The sequence below is a fragment of the Equus asinus genome, chromosome 15 (assembly GCF_041296235.1).
Source record: "Equus asinus isolate D_3611 breed Donkey chromosome 15, EquAss-T2T_v2, whole genome shotgun sequence".
Taxonomy (NCBI): domain Eukaryota; kingdom Metazoa; phylum Chordata; class Mammalia; order Perissodactyla; family Equidae; genus Equus; species Equus asinus.
In genome coordinates this window covers 17,008,807-17,034,888 of record NC_091804.1, presented here as the reverse complement: position 1 = coordinate 17,034,888, position 26,082 = coordinate 17,008,807, and the positions used below count along the sequence as shown (strand labels likewise).

The 26,082-nt window shown below is 40.8% G+C and overlaps 1 long non-coding RNA gene across 1 annotated transcript in view; it reads left to right on the top strand.

Moving 5' to 3' along the window:
* Window positions 1-24,190, top strand: part of LOC123277371 (uncharacterized) — a 261,288-nt gene extending 237,098 nt beyond the window's left edge. The window contains exons 10-11 of the long non-coding RNA XR_011494568.1: window positions 2,469-2,723; window positions 19,402-24,190. This is a non-coding gene — a long non-coding RNA (uncharacterized lncRNA). The remainder of the gene's footprint in view (window positions 1-2,468; window positions 2,724-19,401) is intronic.
* The last annotated feature ends 1,892 nt before the right edge of the window (window positions 24,191-26,082 follow it).

Below are 26,082 nucleotides of genomic sequence, written 5' to 3'. Positions count from 1 at the left end.
AGCCATTTCCAAACTGCCTACATTCGGTATCGATACTTCCTTTAGAAACGTATCAAGACCTGTGTATCCATAGAGAGTATAAAAGTTTGCAAACATTTTGAGAATTTGGAGGCAAATCACTGCTGAGTCATAAGAAAGTTCCCTTCCTTGCCCTGGTGCTAAGGGTTCTGCCTTTTCAAAGAAAATCTCATTGTTGCTGTATCCTGATAGCAGGGAGATCCGTGGATTTCCCTTGAATCCTTCAGTTCCTCTTAGGAACCCAATTCAAGAGCCAAGAACCCACATAGTTGGGTTCCTGGTCACGAGGGCACCCTAAAGGGAGGATTTTGCGTGGAAAGAGGCCAAGATTAGAACTAACTAGCTAAAGATGTAATCAACAATAATAAAAATATAGATTACTGGCTTTGGACACCTGTTATATACCAGGAACATTTTTAACACTATTATTACCATACCCTACGAACTAGGGATTCTCAACATTTTCCAGAAATTGATGTTATGAGTTTCATAACTTACTAAGTCATCTAGTTAGAAAGAAGTGGAGCTGAGTCTGAGAGATAGGAGTGTCCAACTCTAAAATTCTGGGTTTTTTTTAATACCACGTTGCTGCTCTATGAAAACCAGCTTCCATGTATTGAGTATTAGCAGAATAGAAAGTGCTCAGCATTGTCCTTGCAGCACTGTGCTCACAGCCTTCCTGCTGGAAGGCAGGCATCAGCATTTTACAAATGGAGATGGGGCTGGAGAGATCCTTTTCATGGTAGTAAGTGAGGATGCTAGTGTGCGGAGCCAGGTCTCCAGGCCACAAACCCTGGCCTCCTTCCTTTCCTGCCAGGCTGTTTCTCAGTGGAACAATGGAGGGGAAGCTATGTGCACAAAGGACTGAAATTTCAGTAGCTAGGGTTCAGCTAGTGGCCTGAAACAATGATCTGCTTTTATAACATCCAGATTCTCTCTAGACGTACCCTCTTTCCACTTTGACTTCCCTGAGCCCCGCAAGAATGGGTATTGACACTCACAAGTTTCCTCTGTCACCAGATTCCCTACAAGGCCACGGAGACCAGTGCCCAAAGAAGTCGTCCACATCTTAGGCAGTTCTTCTGGATATTCAATTAGTAAATTTTAATAAAGTGATACATTTCATGCTTGGCACGTGAAGGCTCATTATAATTATTCATCCCCCTATTCGTAACAGCATTTCTGCATAGAATTGCCTACTGCCATGTCAAATTCATATGTTTCATTTTCTCTCACCTCTTTCTTTAAAAATGCTCTTTGGTAAGTGCTCAAAGTTCACATTAGTAATAAGACATTATCACGATGTACCCTCTGACATGGTGTACTAAGGAGGATACAACATCACTTTTTCGGTATTTCTGACAAAAATTCATAACTTCAATCTAATCACAAGAAAAAAATCAGACAAACTCAAATGGAGAGACATTCTGCAAAATAATTGGGCAGTACTTTTCAAAAGTGAAAATATGAAAGGCAACGGAAGACTGAAGAACTGTCACAGATTGGGGGAAACCAAGGAGACATAACAACTAAATGCAATGTGGGATCTTAGATTCGATCCTGGGACATAAAGGGGACATTATTGGGAAAATTGGTGAAATTCGAAAACATCTATGGTTGAGTTACTGTTGTGCCAATGTCAACTCCCCTGTTTTAATCATTGTATCATGGTCATATAAAGAGTTAACATTAGGGGCGGCTGGGTGAAGGATATACAGGAACTCTTTGTACTATTTTTGCAACTTTTCTGTAACCGTGAAATTACTTCAAAATGGAAGTTTTTTTTTTTTTAAGTTCTGCTTGGCAGGTAGAGAGAGGGCTCAAAATCAGATTGAGGAGTTGAAAACAGACTAGTTGAGCTGGAATCCCAGCTCTACCTCTTCCAAACTGTGTGGCCTCAGACCAGTTTCCCAAACCTCTCTAAGTTTAGAATTCTCAGTTGTCAGTTGAGAATAGTAATAACTACCTCATAGGTTTGTTACAAGCATATAGTAAGATAGCACATGTAAATTGTGTAGCACAGTCCTTGACATCTGGTAAGTACTCAGAACTGAAAGCTATTGTCATTACCTTTAATCAGTGTATATCTTTTTTCCTTTTAGCTGAATGCCTAATAAATACATCTTCAGTAGCACATTAATGACCAGTAATAGTTTTTCATATTACATTTCCAGGAATATTTGCATTTTACTGAAATTATATTAAAGATGCTGTGAGAGAATTCAGTGGCAGATTTAATTTTCTAAAGATGACCCCAACAATGTCTCCCATCCCCCATGCTTTTCTAGAACCTTGCCACCCTCCATCAAGAGTCTGTGTACCCTCCCCCTTGTATCTGGACAAATTTTGTTGCAACTCTTGACCAATAGAATATGGTAGAAATGATGCTACGTGATTTCCAAAGACAGGTCTGAAAAATGCTGTGAACTGAAAAATGCATGTTCTCTTAGGATGCTCACTCTTGGAACCTAGCCACATGCTGTGATGAAATCCAAGTAGCTCATGGAAAGGCTCTGTGGAAAGGAAGAAAGTTTCCTGGCTCATATCCCCAGCTGAGCTCCCTGCTGACAGCCAGCACCAATTTGCCAGCCATGTGAGTGAACCATCTTATGAGTACATCTTCCAGGCCTAGTCAAGCCACTCAACTAAAGACACATGGAGAAGAAATGGCCTGCCCCATCAAGTCCTGCTCAAATTACAAATGTGTAAGCAAAGAATATTATTGTTGTTGTTTTAAGCCATTAAGCTCTGGGGTGATTTGTTTTACAGCTATAGATAACAGGTTTTGATGGCAGAAACTTCTACTAGAGTAGGGACCAAGACCAGAGATGAGATTTTTTGCAACGTGGGAAGAGTTGAGAAGTGGAGTTGGAAAGGGGCTTGAGTAGACTGGGGAGCATTCAGTGGACTTGACATGTGTTCATCTTTTCCACAATACAAGAGAAGCAAAAAGTAGCTTTTTGGTCCAACAGACGAGAATATGGAACAAAGTGAGAACATGTAAGACTGGACTGATAAAGTGGGACAGAACCCTGCAGAGGTTATCAGAAAAGATGGTGCTCACCGTTAGAGCCAACCTCAAAGTTAGTCCCCAGGGCTGGTCTGTTGTAGTAGATGAACTTTGGGGTTTGAGGTGCCAATTAATCCTGCCTCTCTTTCTCTCTTCGTTTGAGTCAATTGAGAACAGATCCAAGAGACAAGAATTCAATCCAGTATCAGAGTTTTGACCTCCAAATGGAGGATTTCTGGTATTTTGTATTTGAGGAAGGCATGGCTTGGGCCCGAAGGCAAAGGTGAGCTGCCCCCTTGCTCCTTCACTTCCTCATTGAGAACTCACCTGCAGGAAGCCTGGGTTCATGGAGCAGACACCAGCTGGGCAGATGCACTGGTGGTTACTGCCTGCCTGGCTCACATCCCAGGGATAAGCCCCCAAATTTCTAGGCCTGTCGGAAAAGGCCAGCCGCAGCTGACCTGCACCTGGCGTGCTTGCTCTAGGGAAGCAAAATAAATTCATTGAGCTGCTGTGAGCAGGGAACTGCCAGAGACAGAGCCAAGAGCCCAGTCCATGTGGAGAACAGACTCTGCCCCATCTCACCATGAAGTAAGTCACTCGCCACCCTCAATGGAGGAATTAGGGAAGAACCAGGGGAGAAAGGCAAAAGCTTCCTTCCCCTACTTTCTGGGAAGACAAAGTAGTCTAGTTAGGGTCTGAGACAAGACCTCAGGAGACAAGAGAAATTTTCTAGTTAAAAGCAGGCATGTGGCTGAGGAGTACAGTGGCTCTCAAACTTGATGGAGCATCGGAATCACCTAGAGGGCTTGTTAAAACACAGATTCTTGGGCCCCCTCACCTGAGTTTCCAATTCAGTAGGGCTGAGAAATTGCATTTCTAAAAAACGCCAGATAATAGTGACATTGCTGTTCCAGAGGCCACACTATGAGAGCCCTGATGCAGTACATTTTACAATTCAGAGGACACCTGCACACAGCTTAGCTCGTTTAAGTCTCCCGTCACCCATCATTAGCAGATGAGAGAACTGAGGCTGGTGAGGACTGAGGGTCTTGTCTAAGCTCACACAACACTAACCTAAGACCGAGGCTTCAGATCCACGTCTTTTGATGCAAACTCAAGGATTCATTTCACCGATCTAAAGCTGTTTACTGGAGTAGAAGCAAAACAAAGAGAGAAACCAGGCATCCCTTAGGTATTTAAGAATCAGACATGAGTATTTTGTATACTTATCATTAAAATTTTTTTTTTTGTAATTTCTTTAATTTTACAGTTCCTTTGAAGGATTCCAAAGTGTCTTGCATATATTGAGGAAAAAAAGGGACAGAAAAATGTTGTGTGTTTGTCTGCTTTACACCCACCCAGGCCTGCAGGTCTAGGAGAGTTGAGTGCCTCTAGAAACAACCATAGTTGCAAGTTTTACCTCGTGTCCTGCCGTCTGGCCTGGAGACTAGGTAAAATTTGGCACCATTGGAATAAGGAGTGGGAATGTTGGCTAGTTACGACCGGTAATTCTTTTCAAAAATGAGCCATTTTTTTCACAGATGAAAAGCCTTAACCAAAATGAGTTTATCTACAATAGTACTGTTTCAGACAATATTGGAGGAGATATTTTAAGGAATGAGTACTTTATATGACCATTCAGATTGCTCCATTTGGCTTACAACCATGACTGCAAACTTTCCATTAGTTTTCTTGACCCCGCTTAATTAACTTTCTGAAAAACCAGGACCAAAGACTAACTGGTGTGAGGGATTAGTGGAGATCATGAGCTGATGAGTTCAATTTGCCTTGTCTCCTTTTTTGTCCTGCTGAAATGAGGACTGGAACCCTCATGGACATTTCCAAAGATCACACCAGTTTTTATGATACATGATTATTTAGTTATCACAGGATCTCCACTTACAAGTAGGTCTCGATGGCTTACCTAGCACACCTCAATCTAGTGTGACAACTTTTTGGCCTCCTTGACAGTGACTTGGACTGCTAGGCTCCTGCTCCTGCCCCATGACCCCATTTTATGAACCACAGTTGGCAGCATGCCTGGCCAACGATTTCTCAGTTCCTGTGATGTGTGTGTGCATATTTGTGTGTGTATGTGTGTGTGTGTAAATGAGGGTGGAATATTAAGAATATGAAAGCTTTCCTACATTTTGATACCCTTTATTGAATAACATACAGAAAGAGTACACAAATTATTAAGTGCAGAAATTGATGAATTTTCATAAACTGATCACACCTGTGTAGCCAGATCAATAAACAGACCATTACCAGCCTCATGGGAGTTCCTGCTGTACTCCCTTCCTGTCACTGTCCTTACTGAGGGTTAGCATTACCTTAACTTCTAACACTATAGATGAGTTTTGGAACTGTATGCAAACAGATCATACAGTATGTACTGTTTTGTGTCTAGCTTCTTTTGCTCAACATGTTTATGAAATATGTGTACTTTTATGTGGTGTATGTGTTTTTGTATGGATTCTGTTCACTCTCCTCCCCACATAGTAGTCTATGATATAAATTTGTACATTCTAGTGTTGATGGATACTGAAATAATTTTCAGTTTGGGGTTATTTTGAATAGTGCTGCTATGAACATTCTAGCATATGTCCCTTGGTGCACATATATGTGTATTTCTGTAGTATTGTACCTAAATCTAGGAGTGGAACTGCCAGATCTCAGGTTTACGTGTGTTATGTTTTAGTAGATAATGCCAAACCGTTTTCAGAAATGGCGGTATCAGTTTACAGTACTCGAAGCACAGTGTGAGAGTTTTGTTTGCCCTACATCCTTGCCAACACTAGGTATGTCAGTGTTTTTCGTTTCAGCCATTCTGGTGAGGGTATGATGGTAACTCATTTTAGTTTTAATTTGAAAATGTTGGATATTTGGATATTGTCTTTGTGAAGTGTCAGTTTAATTCTTTTACCCATATTTCTATAACTGTCTTAACCTCTTTTTCTGTTTTCTCTACTCTCTTGACCTCTTGTAAGACTGTATCTTACTTCCATTAAAAAAACCCCAAATGTCCAGCAACAGGTATATTCATACACTGAAATACTACCAAGCAATCAAAATAAAAGGTGTCTAGATACCTATAATATCAATGAAACTCAAAAACATTGTCCTAAGCAAAAGAAGCCAAATACAAAAGGATACATACTATATGATTCTATTGGTATGAAATTCTGGAGGAGGCAAAACTAATTTATAGTGACAGGAGAGATCATCCGTTTCTTGGGGTTGGAGGACAGCGTTGACTGAAAAAACTCACGCAGGAATGTTTTAGGGTGATGGAAATGTTCTGTCTTGATTTCACTTGTGGTTACATGGGTGTATACATTTGTCAAAACTCTTTGAACTGTACACTTAAAATGGGTAATTTAATTGTATTAAATTATACTTCAGTAAAGTTGATTAAAAAGGAAAGTTTTACTGAGCCCTACCACATGTAACCCATAGGATATGGTCAAATTAGGGCTTTCCTTCGGCCGCAGTGACCAGTCAAGATGCCCGAAGACCCACGTGTACTTCACTGGAGAGTCGTATCTCCCTAGAAGGAAACGCAGAGTCGCCAACATCTTTTGAAATAACTGTTTTGATTGAAGACATCACAAAAGCCTGATTCTGGCTACTTTGGCCACCTCATACCCCACAAATGGTTTAGTTTCCGCTCACTTACGGCTGCCTGCCAGTCACCCAGTGAGCCAGCCAGCACACTTAACAAGCTGGCCCATCACCACATCTAAATTATACAAGGAGAACACAGGCATGTCCAACCCTGGGCTGGGGAGAGAAGCCTTCTCAGCTCGTTTTCCCAACCCTTCACCTTGCAGGAGCCAAACTACAGTTGTTTTTTTCCCTTTGACTCCCAAGGGAAGCCTGACAGGGACCACGTTTCAGAAAGCTCCTCTCCCATAGAGCACCAGAGTTGTGGTATTTTAATAGCCTCTCCCAGCCCCTCCCCTGGGAACATATTATTATGTGATCATTAGTGATGGGCAAACCTCACTGGGTTTCCAGGTTTGAGTCTGTGCCAGACTTGAGAGTTCCTCCTTTCTGACAACTCCAATCTCCCCCATTTTCCCCTATTCACTTATTTATTTATTTTTGTCTTCTTTACTTTTTTCTTCTTATTGACCTGGGGATACTCTCCAACTCTTTTGCCACTTTTCTCTCCAAAAGAAGAAAAGGAAGGAAATGGGGTGGGGAGTATGAGTTCCCTGCTGGTCTCTCACCATCAGGCATGCCATCTCTCACTGTTGATGTGCCCTGTGCCAAACAGAATTGTGATCAGGCTCCAATTATTGATGTAGCCAGAAAAGAATGACTGGACACTGGCTATGTGCCCACAACCACACTTCTGGGGGTGCCCAGTGAATTTGTGGGTGAGTAAAGGATGAGGCCTTTCCTTAGAAGGCCAATAGATATAATTGGCAGAGGACTGCCAACATCACTCTAACATTAGTCCTCTTAAGACCAAGTAGTCAGGGCTGTAGGAAAGCTGAAGAGGAGCTTTAAGAAGGTGTGAGACATATGTGCACATTCTTCATTTGAGGCAACAATTCCTGTTTGTGGAATATGAGAATAATGCATTAAATTCATTTTATCTAAACTCAAACACTCCTATCCAAGATTCCTGTCTATATTTTTCTCCTTTAGGAAGTAAGAATGTTAATATTTATTCCATGAGCTATTTTGTCGGTTGAGCTGAATGGAGTACTAAATTTATCAATTACGAATTATGTTTAATTCAAATCCAGGAGCCTCTGTTGTAGGGCTGGAAGTTAAAGCCTGCGTTTGTAAACTGGGCCTGCCAGCCAGGGACTCATAGGGTCATGGGGACACGTAGTTTCAAGCCCTTCCCATCTTCCATTAGAAGAATCCCAGAATACAGCATGTCCTGTGACCTTGCAGAAGGCCGGGAATGTCAGGTCAGAGGCAGCAGCTGGCCTAGGAGGGTTGCCAGAATTTCCAGGACACTGATGCATTCAGAATAGGAGAAAAGGGAACATTGGAGGGGGTGCCTGGCAGGGGGGAAGAGGCGAAGGAAATCATAGGGAGCCCTGAACTGATAAATCCAGATTTGTGTATTTCGCTCAGTCTGAAAACACCTATGAGTCACTTATGCTAATATGTATTTTCTCTTTAACACATTTTCCCCAGTTGGTCTGAAACTATACTGTGTCTACTATGAGTAATTTCACACAGTCACAACACAAAATTTGTTTTTCTGCCCAAAGAGCAGAGCCACTTGTTTTTGGGCCAGATTCCCCCAATGTGTAGCTAAATCAGGGAGACCATTTCTGCCGCAGTTACGGCCTTTCCACTACTTTCTGTGAAGCTGCAGTGAATCGACCTGTTTCTTAAGGAATTTTTCTAACAGACCAAGGAGATCTGTGTCCTGTTAATTTCCTTGGTTCTCTTTAATCACTAATTTTGATTCTCCCTGACCCTTTGTTTATCATGTGGTATTGCCATCTTTAGACAGTCTCAGGTCAAAAAAAAAAAAAAGGAATGTGTATTCAGAGTATTATCTGTTTTCTAATTTGTCCTTTTATGGCTGCGTTACTTTTATATTAAAATTGGTTTACAAACTGGAGATTGACAGAAGGTAGAATGTAGATAGCACAGATGATGATATTAGAAATGCACAAAATATCTAGGTCAAGCAAGGTAACTAGTTATCATCTCAGGTACCGACTCCAGCGATTAGTAGTGACTGCTGGCAGTTTAGTACTAACAAGGAACCTGATGCCACTTTCAGGCTTAGCAGGAAAGAGGGCCAGGAGTTGATTAGTAATGTCTGCCATGGTGGGTGCTTTTGTACTGAGTGGGGAAGGGGATGGGCAGTGGAGTGTCAGCTCCGACATTATGTATTTGCCATTTCTGGTCTTGGCAAAATGTTCAGCTAAAATGTCAGGTGGAGTTCTGTAGTAACTGATTAAATTGAATAGAGACCTGAGCATTTCATTTTGAGGACGTACCTGGATCAAAATACATCTCAGCACACTTCTAACCCAAAGATTCCTCATCTGTGTAATCATATTTTTACCGTGACACAGAAATAAAGGACTCGAACACTGTCTTCTAGTTTAATGCTTAAACAATGGAAACACATTTATAATTTGCTTCAGGAATTGCAAGTCCTTTTAACGTAAATACCATCAACATACCGCCCATCCTCCTACTCCCTTCAGCATTCTTTCTAGTGCCATGTTCCTTGTGTGTCACAAACAGAAGTTGTGACTGACGCTCAGAGAATGAGAGGCATCTGAGGAAATGATGGTGTCATTCTTTTACAACTGTTGAATTGTTTCTCTTGTTTACCTAGAAACCAGATAGAGAATTGAGCAAAGAGATCTTTGGTCTTGGCCAGGACTGAGAAATCAAGTCTAGTTAGTGAGACAAAAGAGAAATGGTGACCCCTCTTTTGCAATACATAATTGATGAGTGCATGACCTGTATGAAAAGTCCTTGGACAAGTCTTAAATCTTTAAACTTTAATAAATGTGGTTGTTGGTCTGAAAAAAACGAATCCGTTTTGTTAGTGGTAAGCAGTGACTTTTTTCCTCATCTGTGATAAGAACCTCAATTTTGCTAGCCATAGAGATAGAGGTTGCTCTTTGGGCTAAAGCAAGGATTATTTATTTACGTGGGATCAAAAATAATAATATGGTATATGAAACGTTCATAGTAGTTGCTCACAAAGTGCAGATGTATACAGTTGAGTTAAGTAGCAAAAACATTTGCTTTTCAGCACTGTATTAATCATCTCTTGCCACAATAAAGCTGCATAACAAACCACTCCAAATCTCAGGGGCTTACAACAGCATTTGTCTCTTACTCATGGGTCTCTGGGTCAGCTGGGACTGTTTTCCTTTGGGCTGTGGGTTGACTAGGCTTGGCTCAAGCTTTGGATTTGGTTCAAATCTACTCCACGTGTCATATTTTAGGGCTCAGGCTGATGGGGCTGTTGCTACATGGGTAGTGCTTTTCTCATTGAGATCACAGGAGTGGAAGGGGGTGAGTGAAACAGCCTTTTCTGAGACCTGGCACACAGTCATCCACTGTTTCATTGATTAAAGTTAGTCACATGGTCACTCCACCATCAATGGACACGGAAATCGAGCTCAACTCTAGGGAGGTGAAATAGAAAGTTACATGGCAAAGAGTGTAAACATATAGTTCTGAAACAGGAAGGACATGGGAATTGAGAACAGTGAACCAATTTACCAAAAATACTATTATTTTCTGTTTAAAACATTGACTAGGGAAGTAGTAATAATAAGGTAAAAAAGAAATCAATAGTCAAAAAAATGTTTGATTATGTGACTTCAACAACAGGCAGTCTTGTGAATGCTAGAACTGGAAAAGTGTTTATCAGTAGGACTTTGTAGATATCTCTCCCTGTACTCTTCCATGATTGGGAGTCCATTTCTTTTTGCTTGTCTGTTTCTCCACTTGACTCTCTGCTTTCCATATTTGGCAGTTCAAATTCCTCAAATACGTCATCTATTGACTCAGCTAGAAGTCATTCTGCCAGTTGGGGCATATATTTTTGCAATGGGCCACAACTGGTGCCTGTGACTAGTCTGTGATCAGGGCAAGTGCATACCTCTGGTTCAATCAGCCATGGCTGATGGGAAGTCATACATAACATAACTTCCTCTAGGAAGCATGGCTAGTTGTCTACCAAAGAGTCATGGTTTTAGAGCAAAGCTGCTGTTAGACTGGAAGGTCCCTTCCTAGAGAGGGGCCACATTTCCCAGTCCCTCTTGTGTCTAGGTTGGGCCATGTGACTAAGTTTCCCCAATGGAATACAGTAGAGATTATGTGTATCACTTCCAAAGGGGGTAACACACTGGTGCCTTTTCTACTAAATGGGCTATCTTCCCATTCAGTACTTAAACGAGGAGGACTCCAAGACCCCAAATAAGGGCAGAGCCACAAGGTGGAAAGAGCCTGGGTCACTGACTGATCACCTGGAAGGCTTCCTGTGAATGAGAAATAAACATTCAAGGATTAATATTTTGGGGTTGTTTTTATATCAGTTAACAAAGACTGTCATTCTGCAGGATTGGAAGAGAATAATTGCCCCCAAAAGGGGATGATGGCATGTGGTCATTGAGATTAGGATGTGGAATGGAGCAAAGCATAAGAGGCTAATCAACTGAGCAAACACTTCGGTTGGAGAGGTCCAAATGTGCCTCCCTGTGATGGCTTCCTTGATACTATGCTTAGCTGAGAAGGCTGAGTTCAGGAAGAAGTCAACTGTAACTGTCAGGGAGCATGGCCTTTGTGAAAGATGAGCTCCAACTCCAAACAGTTGTCAACATTTCGATTCTCACTCATTAAGGAGAGCTTTCATTTAACATAGGAAAGTAAGAATTTCCTTTGTGGACCTGTTGCTCCCCTGAACATGGTCTCTGAAATAGCTTTCTTAAGGACTAAGTCTCTCTTTCTTTCCTTTAGGGGCTCTGCTCACCAAAATCAACCAGTTTCAACAAAATTGGAAAACCCATTGTCTCTCTGGGGAAGGCACACTTCCTTCTTGGCCTCTGTTAGTAACTGGCATTGGCACCAACTATACTTACTTAAGCTCATTGATGATGAAGAGGAACGGGGAACTGTTCCCTTGTTACTAACCATACCTTGACCCCAGTCTCAAGCTTAGGGCTTTGGTGGAAGAGAGGGGATAATGGTAGCCTAGGCCAGAGTATGCTGCCAAAGGCTATCTACCTTTGACTGCAGAGTATTCCAGGACCAGATCGGAGTGAGGAAGAAGAAAGAGCAATCCCTTGCTATTCTCCCTTTCCCTGTCTCTCTCTCTCTTTCTCTGTTCTGTCTCTCTTTTTCCTGACACAAATCCAGTTATCCAGTTGCTTCCCTCCTCCAGCTGGCATACCACCCACAGCAGTTGAGTTTACTTTCAACACTTTCTCTGTGAGTTGTACTACAATTGCTTCTGCTTCTCTAGTTAAAGGAGGTTCTTGTCCCCCGTTGCTGGATCTATGCTGCTTGCCTCTCATTAATAGAGTCCAACCTCAGTCTGTGTATTGCCTCCACCCCACTCACCCAGTTCCTCTCCTTTCCTCTTGTCAAATACACCTTCGTACTGCAGCCCTGACTTCCTTTTAGACCCCAGGAGTCTGCCAGTCATGAGAACAAAAACAGATTTCCTTTTGGATCTCCTCTCCATGGCGTAGTCATAAACAAGAACGCTGCAACATCAGTGGTGGAATGGGAGCCATTCAGCTATTGAAAACAAAGGCTTTATTCTGAATCTTCCTTTCCCAACTGATAACCAGTCTGTCACTGCAAGTGGGAAGGGTGGGGGAGGCAAGGCATTGAAGAGAGGGGAGGAGGGTGCAGAGCAGCAAGCTTATTAACCTTTCCAAGAGGCTTGTGATTCAAGCTTGTGGAGCTTAACATTTTTTTTCTCTCCCAATTATTTTAATGATGCTGCAGAAAGTCCTGACTTCTGTGCTGAGCCTGTGTTGCTGCCATGGTCTGCGCTGATCACATGGTAACATTCCGACCCAGGCCGGGTCACCCCGTAAGAAAAAATCAGCTTGGGAAAACCACTCCTCCTGCTGCGTGCATCTCACTCTCTCTCTCTTAAGGGGGAAAAAAAGCCTCTTTTTTAAAAGCTTTGAAGCTTAAGTCTCAGAAGTGAGCTTTGCTTCAGAGTTTATTAGTTATTTTTTATTCCCATTCCCCACCCCCCTCAAAAAAGTTTATATTCACTCAGAATGGCAATTATTTGACTCTAATTCAAACCATTTTTGTGTCATTTAGATCCAGGCCTATTGCTTGATCTCAATAATAAGGGAACGTACCAAATATTTTTGTTGTTAAAAGAACTGTAGTCATATAAGCCAGTTCATCAATCATGTTTTTTTTCCCTTTCCCAGTCTTAATGTATTCCTCATTCCGTTTTGAGCAAGAAAATTAAGCCTATAACATAAACTTAAAGCCAACTACTGTAGCCTGTACTTTGAACCTAGATACAAAAGCAAACATTCCTTCCTATTAGGTTTAGATCAAGATGTATTGATTTAGGAGGTTAAGGAATACTCAGTGGGAGGCTGATTGGGGACTCAAAATGTGGGAGGAAGAAGGTAGGGGGAGTAGAAGAGGAAGTGACTTTTCTTCTTGTAGAAACATATACACACTTATCTGGTTGTATTGCTAGATTTTCAGTAACTCACCAGGAGCAACATCATGACTGTGGGGACTACAAAGATGACGAACATCTTTCTTCAAGGCTAGCCTCCCTTCCCAGTTAACAAGAGCATCTAGACAATGATAGGAATTAGAGCACAATCCATTCTAGTCTGGATTGTCACCTACACACGTATTAATATTTTTAACCTTTTATTGACATATCATCTACATAGGATTGCAGTTATCATAATTATAGAGTTTGGTGAATTTTCACAAACTGAACACACCTATGTAGGAAGCATCCAGATTGTGAAATGAAACATCAATAGCACACTAGAAGCCCCCCTTACACCTGCTTCCAGTCACTGTCTCCCCAAGGGTAACCACTCTCTTCAATTCTAATGCCATAGGGAGTTTAATATTTTTAAAAATTCCTATAAATAGAATCATATAGAATATATTTTTGTGTGTCTGGTTTCTTTCACTCAATATTGTGTTGTAGATTGTCCAGTCTCTTTGCCATTGATATTCCATGATGTGAGTGCACTAAAAATTATATATCCATTCTACTGCTAGGTATTAGGGCAATTTCCAGTAGGGCTATTATGAAGAGTGCTACTGTGAACATTCTACTGCATATCTTTTGGTGAATATATGTCCACATCTTTGCTGGACTTATTCTGAAGAGAGGAATTGCTGTATTTGGGTGTGCTTGTGATTAATCTTAGTATAAATTGTCAGATTTCCAAAGTGGCTGTAACCAATTGATACTCCCGCTAGCAATGCATGAGAGTTCCTGTTGCTCCACATCCTTGTCAGTACTTGATATTTTCAGTGTTTATTTTAGCTCTTCTGGGGGGTATGTAGTGCTATTACAGTGTGATTTTACTTTGCATGTCCCACACCCATTCATTTTCATTTCTGTGCTTTGATTTTTAATCATCCTTTAACCTAACAAGAGCCAACCTGACCATCAAGTCTTCCCTCTACAAAGCCTGTGTTTTCTATACTGATGTTCCCACATCTCCTCCTCTACCCACCCACATGGACTTTTCCTTTTGTTGAGCTCTTGTTGAACTTATATATGGAGCCACCCCATGTACACCTGTGTAGCTACTGGGTAGTGTTATGCTCTAAGTATTTCTCTGTGTTATTCTGTCTTGTCAACTGGAGGCAGAGTCCCTTGAGAACAGAGTCCAGCTCAGCAGGCCATGTGTACCCACACAAACTCACAGGGCTGAGTTCAGATGGACATGGGCTATGCCCTGATTGGACTGGACTTTGAACTTTTTGCCCAATCGTTCTGATGTCCAAGAGCTTTAGCCTAGTTGCCTGATACTGATTAATACCACTCAAGACTCAAGAAGTTAAATAGGGCAGGAAATTGAGTAATGTGGTAAAAAAAAAAAAAAAAAAAAGAGCTGGATTGAAATGAAATGAAGTTAGAGCTGGATTTGAATCTCGTACCTACCAATATGGTTGTTTGTAATCTTAAGAAGTTACTTTATGATTCTGAGCCTCAATTTCCACATATACAGGAAAAGAAGAATAGACTTGTAGTGAAGACTCAACAAGAACATAGCAAAGTGCCTGGCACATTGTAGGTGCTGAAAAAGCCCATTCCTTTCTCCATGCCCTTCTTCTTCGGAGCAGTCTCAATCTCTTCGTCTTGTAAGAAGATAAAGCTCAAACAGCTTTGTAGACCTTTAATTTGGTCTAGGATTGGCCAGTCGTTCCTCATCAGCCTCTCTGAAATCAAGCAGTATCCTAAATTAGGTGGTGACTTTTGAAGTACATTTAATAACTTTTTAAAAAAAAATAGCTTTTTTGAAATAAGATTAAGAATAATGTCTTTTTTGAAGCCTAACTAGCTCCCTTGACAGCAAACTCTTCTTTGAGGCAAAGCTAATCCACAGCCTTCTGTGTAATCTCCGTCTCTCTATCTGTTTAGCCCACTATGACCAAGGGAGGTACCTTGAGTGCAGATGATGCAAGGGGCATCCCTGTTGGCTCTTAAGTTGTGATTAAAGTTCAGAAATTTCTGCTTCCAGAAGGGCTCTGAGAAGAGTGAATAAGGGAAGGGATTTGTCTTAGGGCTTTCTTGCTCTTACCTGGAGGTTTTCTGCAGCCATTTTCAATGGACAGGCATGCTCTGAGGTCACGTACTGACTTTGCCCCTTAAAGTGACTCAGGGCTTGGAATGGTGGCCTCTATTTTTCTTCTTCTTGAACATTACTGTGGTGTGCCCATGTGGGTTGATGTGTCCAAAACCAATTTGGCAGGTTATTCGTTTATTTCCTCTGATAATGGTACACTGGCGGCAGGGTTACAAACACATTCCAGCTGGCTGGACTTCTGATAGGAGTATCTCGAAAAGGTTCCGCAGCCCTTAGTTAGATTTAGCGGTCAAGGTTCTGGGAGACTTCCTTTTTTTCTCTCTCTTTTTTTAATTTTCAGCCAATTTTAGCAGACCTACATTATAATTCAGCTCAATGTATTATATACATTTTTCAATACCAAAGGTCAAACCATGAAGTAGGAATCTTGGATGTTAATCCTGTAACAAGATTGTTTATAAAGTAATTGCCATATAGTAGATGTTTGCTCTTTACCCCAATCGGCGAGGAATGAATGTTAAGAGGGAGAGACATGAAAAATGCATTTGATGGCTTTTCCAAGGCTCTGTCATTTAATCATGTACTGAGAGGAAGAGGTATTATTATCTCCATTCTACACAGATGAGAAAACAAAGGCTCAGAGTAGTTTAATATCTTATTCAAGGTCAACCCAGCTCTTTGAAGTTGGGATAAGAATCCTGGGTTTGTGTAGCTCCAAATCCTGAACTCTTTCTTCCTGCCCTCCCATGTAGAATCCCATAACCTTGACACAAATCTATCAATGTGAGAGTTAGACATGACCTAAGAGGTTAACTCAGGGCCTATCAAGTTCAGGAATTCCCTCTATGAGGTCCACGACAGCTCATTGAGCTTCTGGTTACCTCCAGAAATGAAATCAGCTATGGTGGGTGTGTTTGCACCACAGAAATTTCCAAAAGCTGCAAATCAGGCCTTCTCTCCCTGCCCTCTGCACTGAGAGCCGATTGTTAAACATTCATCAGCACACCAGTCCTTCTACCCTTTGGGGGTCATTCTGCCCTTTGACCTTACATAGGAAAAGTCCAAATCTTCCTTCATAGCAGCCTCTCAGAGATTTCAGGACAACTCTTTTGTCCACTTTGTCTTTCTATGACAGCTTCAGAGAAACCTGAGTTTGAGCCTCAGGTCAGTCCCTTAGTTGCTGTGGAACCATAAACAAATCATTTATTCTCTCTTAGCTTCAATTTTCCTATATGCAAATAGAGATGATAAAAATAGTATCTTACCTCTTGGGTCAATGTGAGGCTTAAATGGGACAGTGCATATAAAATACACTGCCTGGCCCACAGAAAGTTCTCAACTAACTTGAACTATTGTCAACTATTATCAGAATGATCATTATTGTTGATCATAAAGCCACAAACACTTAGGAAGTTGTCCAGGACTTCTAGCAAATGAAATTACACCTGTCAGGGTCCCAGCAAGAGCAGGTAGGCCGTACAGAAGGTTTGATTACAGAGAGAGTAAAGATAGCTGGATAGTTAAGGGAACAGATAAGGGATATTGAGATACCCAGGATTCACCAACAGGAAGGAACCTTACCACCTGGGTTCTGAAGGTGCAAGGGAAGGAAGCAGTAACACCAAGAAGGGCAGCCCCAGGGGAACTGCACCATAGGTGTAGGACCCACCCTCAAACGTGAGGCCCAGCCGGGAGAGTGTGGGGAAATAAATAGCAGCCTCTGCATCTCTCTCCTGCCCGCGAGCCTTCTGCCATTCTGCCCAGAAGCCAGAGGACACAAGGAATGGGATGATTCCAGCCATAGACATCACCTTATGGGACACAAAGCAAGATAGAGCCAAGAGGAATATGAATTCAGAGGGTAGGAAGCAGCTGGTGGAAACAAACGGAGAATAACGAACCAGCATTTGAATTTTCAAGCTTATGTTAAGTCTGTTGAATCCACCTCTTGGCCTCTCTTTTCTGTAGAAGATCCAGACTAAGAAATTATTCAAAAATGTAATTGTCAAGAGTGGGGGAAAGATCTCAGTGTGAACAGGTGTGTTTGGTTCTTGGGCTTCATTATGCTTTAAATTTGATGTAATGCATTGAAAAAAATGCTTAGACCTGAGATTGGCAGAATGCCTATTATCCTATGATTTTGTAGTCCCCCAAACTACCCAGGGAGAAAGGTCCCTTGTTACCTGATTGATTTGTATTGGTCTTATGCAGTGCTTGCCTTTGCTTTACTTTCCCTCTCTATGAAAATGTTTCTTTTGGTAGATGTCATTGCCTTTGTCTGTGCATGTGTGTGTTTCATATTTTAGGGGTCTTTAATTGTCCATTCTAATAGCGTTCTCCTCCCCTTTGAACTACTTCTGTAGTCTATTAAAAAAAATCTGCAGGACCTGAAATGTATTAAAGTTCTCAGAGTTCCCCAGTACAAGGTTTCCATCTGTTTTCAAAAAGAGACATTTTATAGCTCTGGGAAAGCCACTTAAACACAATCTCATCTACTGAGGCAGCACGTGCCCCCATATGCTGAGAAGTCTTGACTGACAGGAACAGCTTCTTCTCTCACCTGGGTCTCTATAAACCTGTTAGATTCTGAGGTCATTGACTCTTTCCTCAACTCACTGTTTATTACAAAATTCTGTTGTCATTCACACAGTTCAGTAAGGATAGTATCATTTAGCCTTTAAGAGCTATTTCCAGGAATAATTTCTTACAAAAATTCAGGAGGAGGGTTGATGGTTCAAATAAATCCTAATGATCTGAGCAGATAGATTCTTGAGCCCAGTCATCTCATAGATTTTTGATGTCTATATCCACGTACTGTCTATAGAACAAGGACAGAAGTAATGATGCTCTCCTAAGTGATCATGTTTGTACCACAGATTGACCACTGTCAAGCTCACTGTCGTTTGTACCCTTCTATTATACATAAGTCTAATTCAGGCTTTCAAACTCAAATGCCATCAGCAGCCATGCAGGTAACGTACATGACTGAAGTAAAACAGGTGTAAGGAAACATCTCTTGGCGTGCATAGATGCTCTACGTCTATCTCCGTTTCCTACATTTGGTAGAGATATTCATACAAAACATATTTTACCTTTATTTTATTCTTTATTAAGAAAAACAATGTTGTGAGTGTGATGATAAATGGCAACAGAAGCCAAGGAGACAATGGGGAGTAGTGGCCTCTGTGTAAAACTGGGAACCATGTATTCTGTTTAGAGGAATACTCCACTGTTTGGGCCCAGCACATTGATGCTATGTGGAAATGAAAACCTGGTGTTGTCAAACTTTCTCTCTCTTTCAAAAAGCCAAAATTCTGGGTTTTTATGGGAGATTTTCAAAAGTTTAGATACTGGCAACAAATTTGCAAAAGTTAAAAAGTACTTCATAGGCCAAATCTAATATCTTTTAAGCTAGATATCACCTACTAACTGCAAGTTAGCAGCTGCTAGATTCAACGAGTCCATGAATGAAAGGCCACTGGGCAGAGTTTTACATGGAATAAGGAGAAGAGAGATGGCTCCTCTGATGTCCTTCTACAATGATAAAAGTACAGAAACTGTAGAATGTTCTAGAAGCCACTAAGAAGGTACTTAAGTACTTTCTGGGGCAATCTTGGCTCCTAATCACCTTCTTCCTACCCCTCAGGCTCACCTCTTCCTCATCACCCCTACGCACAGACACTTCCACTCTTACACACCCCCAGACACATACGCACACACTGATAGTTACCCAGGAATGCCCTTTTTTGACATCCAGTCTCTGTTTAGATGACTTAACTCCCTTCTTGTGCATTTTGCTATTAGAGTGTGAAAAAATCTCTATAATTGTATTGCCAGTTCACAAAACTCTTAACTTATCTTTGATTCTCAGTCATCTTGGCACAGCGATGGAAAACCTCTGGCTCCTGTGATCTCTAAGCATTTCCCAGGTGCCTCTTTACTAGTAGTGTGAGTTGATTGCTGATTTGTAAGCACTCATCTAGATTCATTGAGAACAACATAACGTGTACTAAACACTAAGGAAAATCGCACAATCCATTGGCCGGCTGAGAAAACCCACCTAAATTATTGTTTTTCATTGTACAGATAAAGGCTTCTCCAATAAGAGATCTGCATGAAGAACTGGATACACCAGAAGACAACCTTCAGTACTTTAAGGCATTTCAGAGCAGCCCTGTGGCTCCTGCTCCTGGAAGGGACATTTCCCAACCTTCTGGTGTCTGAGTGCCTTAAGGAAACAGGATAACTCTGAAGTTAGGTTGGGGTCGGGGGAGAACGATATTCCAGAAGCAGCCTTCCCCTGAGCTTAGCTCCCTCTTGGCCCACCTCACTTATAGCCTGTGAGCTAGTCTGCTGTCTCTATCTCCCCTCCTTCTACCTTGGCACTGTCTGATTGAGGCTGTTATTGTTCTGGCGTTGGCCTGCTGGCTACACTCACATCCTCTGGCTTTCTGAGATGGTCTGCATCCTGTTTGCTGCATCTGCTTCCCTCAGGCTCTGCTGTCAGTGTTTCCAACCAAAGTGCATTAACTTTGAACCCTTGACTCCTTTGCTAAGAGGATGCTGTATTTGACAGCATGGGGCCAATTTCCCACCCCCTCCAAGAGCATCTACCTCATGGAAGGATACACAAGCTCCTTCCCCTGACAACAACCCGTCTTGCCAGATGCTGTGCCTTGGAAACCCTGCCTTGTTTAAACCTGAGCATTGCCCATCATTGAGTTACACTGGCTGACCACTGGTGCACAGGGCATACCAGAGCCACAGCACTGGAATTATTATTTTATGTCTTTCCCTCTAGTTTAAAAAAAAAGATTTAAAAAAATAATTCCATAATGAACAGAAAGCATGACGTTATTGACCTGAAAATAAAAAGGCAAATGCTTATTAAGGCGTGTTGGTCACTATGTGTTAGAGGACAGGAATTCCTGGTGATGCAATCTGCCTCATCCAGAAACTGAGCACAGAAAACCTTTTCATATGTGCTAAGTCTGCAGCTGCAATAAAGCCTCCGTGCAAACAGTCAGCTCTAACTGCAGATCCCAGCTTCTCTACTGACGCTCTGAGCCCTGAGGGTGCAGCGGCATTTCCCGGTGGAGCCTGGCACCCAAATTCTATATCCAGGCCTGTAAATTGATACCATGCAAGTGGATAAACTGGTTTATGGGAAAGGATTCCTACCAGGTCTTGGTGGTCCTGAGGTTAATAAAAATATTACTTGAGGAAAAGAAACATCAGTGTTAAAGATTTATTACCTGCCAAATCATGGTAGTGAGAGTAGCTTTTTCAAATGGGTAACGAGTTTTTATGCATCATATGCCATTCATAAGTTTGACATACTGCATAGCTGGTATGACAAAAACAGAGAATGTGCAATGAGGAGTCCGTAGGAAGGTGAATTAAAAAGGATTTGATTGCATCTGAATAGATAATTCTCTTGCGCAACTCAACTCTCATGTCAGCAACTAGAATTACTCCTATGTATATCACAAACATAACTAAGTTAGCCTAAGAGAAAATAAAAATTAGTATGAGTGTCATAACATTTTTAATATAGGTAACTGGTATAGGTTGTCTACGAAAAATCAGGTCAATAAGATAATACTCCTCTTGTACTTTTTAGATCGGAAACAAACAAACTGCTTATGGGTCTTTATGAGGGTCCAGTCTGGAAAACTGGAATCACTCTAGGTGTCTCAAACAGAAGGGATTTAACAGAGGGACTTGATGACAGAGATGAGGAGATAAGAAACTCTACAGGGGATGGTGAAGCAATCCAGAGATTCATAGTAGCAAGAAGCAGATACCACCCTTAAAGTTAGCAGAAGGAAATGTTGCCAGGACCAGAATCTGGGTGCATCTATTGGAAGCTACAACCATGACAAGGTCTTCCCAGTGAAAGTTGAAATCATAGAGACTATAGCCATCACCAGAGATGCAGTCTGAAGGAGAGAGAGCAGGGAAGAAATATCCTAGCTTCTCCCATCTCCCATCCCCCAGTCTTCCATCAGAGCCTCCCTTTGACTGAATCTACCAAGAAGTCAAGGTGCAAGAGAGCCTGGGAATTGTAGTTTCCAGACAGTACGTGGGAAGTATTGCAGACTGGCAAATGACTAGCATGTTAGGTATTTCTGAAAACATGTATATTTATTTATTTGCATTAGCTAATTGACTTTATATTTTAAGTGGACTTTGATGAGCAAATTTTACCTCCTTTTTAATTTATTTTCATTTAAAAAATGAATGAAGAAAAACCACAGACGATCAGGCTGTGATGTGTTTGCCAGTAATTTACCCTGCAAGATATCTAGTGACGTCTCTCTGTACCCATATGTCTTCATTTTTCCTTAAATGTTTTTTTCTGTCTCCTTTGCTTTTTTTATTTTAGCTTTGGGATTATCCAGTAAACAGAAGTGATGATTTCATTCATTTTTATAACCTAATCCCTCACAGGGTGAGGCAAGCTGTGGAGTGGGGGAGTACATGCTGGTAACTATTTTAGACTTGTAAATTTTATAAGTTCAAGTATCTTACTCAGTGCAAGGACATGAGTAAGGAAGTGCCTGGTTCAATGATGTAAACACAGCAAACATCAGCCCGGAATGTAGGAAGCGAAATGCAATCAAAAGAGGTTTTGCAGAAGCATCCCTGCTTTTTAGACACTAGCATTTTCTTTGGTCTGAATTGCTCAAGTTCATCAGAGCTTTAAACAACCTTTTCGCTTGCTGTGCTGCCTGCCGTGAGGACCTGTTCTCTGAGATCCAAAATGCAGAATGATTTGCTTTTGAATTGCATTGTGTGCAGTCTGCTTCTAAACCTGCAAGACACATCTGAAAGGACATGCATGTTTTATTTAACAAATACTTCCATAGTGTCTGTTATTCGCTAGCACTGTTCTAAACTATTAACACATTTGATGTTGTTGCATGTTAAACAGCTGTATAAGGCACAGGGAAGACAACTGGTGATATGCACTAGATTATTATTTCTCCCTATTTTATAAATGGGGAAACTGAGACACAGAGATATTAAGTAACTGATGAAAGGCTATATAGCTGGTAGAGCCAGGATTTGAACCCACACAGTCTGGTTCTAGAATCTGTGTTCTTAACCAGTAAGTTATGCCATCCTCTCCAATATGGCAACCTCAGGGTAGTCAGAGTTATTGCCTGGCACCTCAGGGCTCCAGAAGTGAGTGTTTCAGTGAACAGGGTAGAAGCTACCTGGCCTTTTATGATTTGGCCTCAGAAGTCACCTAGTGTAGCTTCCTCTGTACTCTCTTGGTTGAAGCAGTGACAAGCCCACTCAGATTCGGGAGTGTGACGGGAGTGTCAAAGCGTCAAAGATTTGCAGCCATGCTTTGAAGCCATCCCAGTGAGCAAAGTTTCAGCAGCAATAACCACAGTATATGATACCCAGAATAGTGGGTTGGTTTTTACTTGCTGAAATGACCCTATGGTTTCCTATATTTGGTCCTCATTTATCTACAGCAGGAAATGGAAGGAAATAGAGTCTTTCCGTAAGGCAGTTCTCTGTTCCAACTGGTATTCTTCTAACGCCTCCCTTAGCTCTGACAGCTTTCTAAATGGCATCGGACAAGACTTCCACTGACTCAAGTTTCATTGATGTAGTTGTACCCAAATAGAAAATGTTCTGTTGCCTATATTCAAAACACATTGCTAAGCCAATTTTCTTCAAATTCTCCTGAATTTCCTCCCCTGGGAGGATTATACAACTGCCAACTTTGAATTTTAAACTTTCAGATACTTTTGAGTAATACTCAGTGGAGAGAAAGAAAAAAAGTATTTTGGTAAGGTGATGTTGGGGGGTGTGTGTGTGTGTGTGCGCGCGCGTGTGCCCTCAGAGAAAAATGCAGGTTTTCTATTTTAACTTAACTGTAAAATGCTGAACTAATTTAGCTCAAATCTTTGAATACAGGTTCAATTTATGGGGCCACTGACTATCAAAAAATTTAAGCTGAAAAATATTGAAAAAACCACTCAACTCACCAGAATTCTGTTTTTGATTAAAATCTGAGTTTGTGACCAATGTGCTTTTTAAAAAATAGCTCTGGTGAATCCCACAATTAGGGTATTCAATGACATTTCTTTATGATGTGTCCTGAGGGAACAATTTGATTGGTACATAGAGAAAAATTGTAAAAGTGGAGCATTTCCTTCTGTGCCATGGTCTAAGACAGGAATTCCACATGCAGACGGGCAAATGTTGGAAGGATGAGGCTGGTTCATCTGTTGCTCCTTCTTGGCCAAGGTTAATTCTTGTTATGTGGCTGGCTGCCAAATCTGTCCTTTTCTTTTTCACCAAGGTGTAAGCAGACAAAAGACGGCCTGCTGCGACAGAACAGTTCACTGCTACATTATTATGGCAACTCCTAAACGTGCAGACAAAAATGTTAAAGAGGCTATCAGTTGTTTTTATTGATTAAGGATGGGCCAGTATGAATTAAATCATCCAGTCAATTCTGCAAGAACTTGAATAAACCCAGGCATCATGAGCATTGTACATGGAGTATCTGAATGAATGGATGGAGTTGATGAGGTTGACTTAATTGGAAAGCTGTGTCAGCCTTCCTAGGACAATCAAACTCCTTTTGAAGCCACATGTGCAGTATAGAAAGTTTCCTGTGACTTGGACTGGGGTTTAGGCAGCATAAGGTGAGGGTTAAGACCCCCTTTTCTGGGATTGGACCTGGGAGATTTAAATCCTGTTTCTACTACTTGGAGCTGGGTGGCTCTGGACAGATTACCTCTCTGTGCTTTTTATTTTCCCTCTATAAAATGGGGATAATAAAAGTATATACTTTAGAGTGTTGTGTGGATCAAATGAGTTCATTTATGCTCAGTGTTTAGAAGCATCACTGACACATTGTAAGTGCTCAATAAACATGGTTATCACTTATGCTATTGTCTGCTTCTGGTATTCTCACCGGTTTATCAACATAATTTCTCTAGCTACCACAACTGAGAAAGTGGGATGCATCCTACCTTCAACATAATGTCTAGTGGTCTTGGGGAAGTCGTTTATTGTCAGTGAGGTTCTGAGGCTTTTGGGGATTATAAGGCTATTCTTTCATGGTGGCATCTGCTTTTAAACCAAGCTACAGAACGCATGTGCAATAGCCCCCAGTAAATAAATAGTCAATATACTTAGTCTAAAGTGAAATAGAAGAGTGAAACAGAGCAATAAGGTTTTTTTTTAAAGGATAAGAATAAGAAAAAAAGAGGGAAAGAAAGAAATATATCACCAAGGATCAAATAAAGGAAAGGGCACCCTGCTCACATCAATGTCTTTGAGATGTGACAGTCAGAGAAACTAGAGACTCTGATGACCCTCCCATCTGCCAAAAGCACCCCTCACACCTACTCTACGTCAAACAGATGGAGGAAAGATTGCAAGTGGACACCTGTCTCCAATTGGAGAAGTGTGCATTCAGAGGATATGAAGGCAGCCCAGGGAAAATGCAAAGAAAACTTCTCATAAAGAACCTGACAAATAATCCTAACAAATGGGAGAGAAAAGAGGACTAAACTATATAATACAAGAAAATATTACCTGAATGAAAATTATTTAAATTAACAAATCTATTAAATTTGTTATGAAATGTGTTCTAGAATAAACTAATAAATAATGACAAACACAGACACATTATGCTAAAATTTCAACTTCAAGGATTAAAATGATTTTCTTCAGGAATACAAGTAGAAGAAGCAAGTTGAGTATAAAGGTAAAAGTCAAGCTGGCCTCAGACTTCTCCATGTCAACATCTTATTGTCAGAATTAGTGAATTAATGTCTTCAAGTTATTTGGGATGGAGGTAGGATAAAGGGGAGGTGACATAAAAATCCTAAACCAAGCCAAGAGGGCATATAGATTTAATGGTAACTGAATTATATGAAAAAATTCAAACAAAGCATCTGAGATTCTTGCTCCTATATACCCTGTATGCTAGTAGGAAGAGATTAGTCCAAGCAATTAGATAAGAAAAAAAAAATAGATGGACAGATCAATGAGAGAATCCCAAATATAAATGGGAGATTACATGATAAAGATGTCATTTCAAATCAGTAATAATACATGGATAATTCAGTAAATGTAATGGGAAACTAGCGAGCCCAAATAGATTCCAGTGAGTCAAAGATTTAAAGATAAATAATGAATCCATTAAAATATTGTAAAAAAGCATTAGTGAATTTATAATCTTGGAGTATGAAAAGTCCTTTTGAGGTAAGACATACAGCACAGAAGTCACAAAATTAAAGATTAATACATTTAATTATTAAAATATTTGAAATTTTTATACAGAAAAAATACATCATAAAGTCATAAGACAGTCAATAGATGGAGAAATATTTATAATACATTTCTGACAAAGGACTAATTTCTTTAATATGTAAATAACCTGTAAAAATTAATAAGAATAATTTAGGTGTGATAATAGTATTGTAATGATTTTGTTTGCTTGCTTTTAAGTCATTAAGAAAAAGGCAAGCAGTCTAGAAAAAGGGGTAAAAGATCTGATCAAAACCTGAAATATAATGGTTCCGTAAGTATAAGGTAAGGTTTTTCAACTTCATTCATAATAAAAAGAAGTGCAAATTAAAGTGAGATGCTATTTTTACCTTAAATCATTTTCCAACGTTTGATGACACCCAAGGTTGATGAGGATTCTGTTGGTAGAATAAATCAGTGTACACTTTCTTTCCTCCTTTGTCTTCCCCTCAAAGCCCTCCAGTACATAGTTGTACA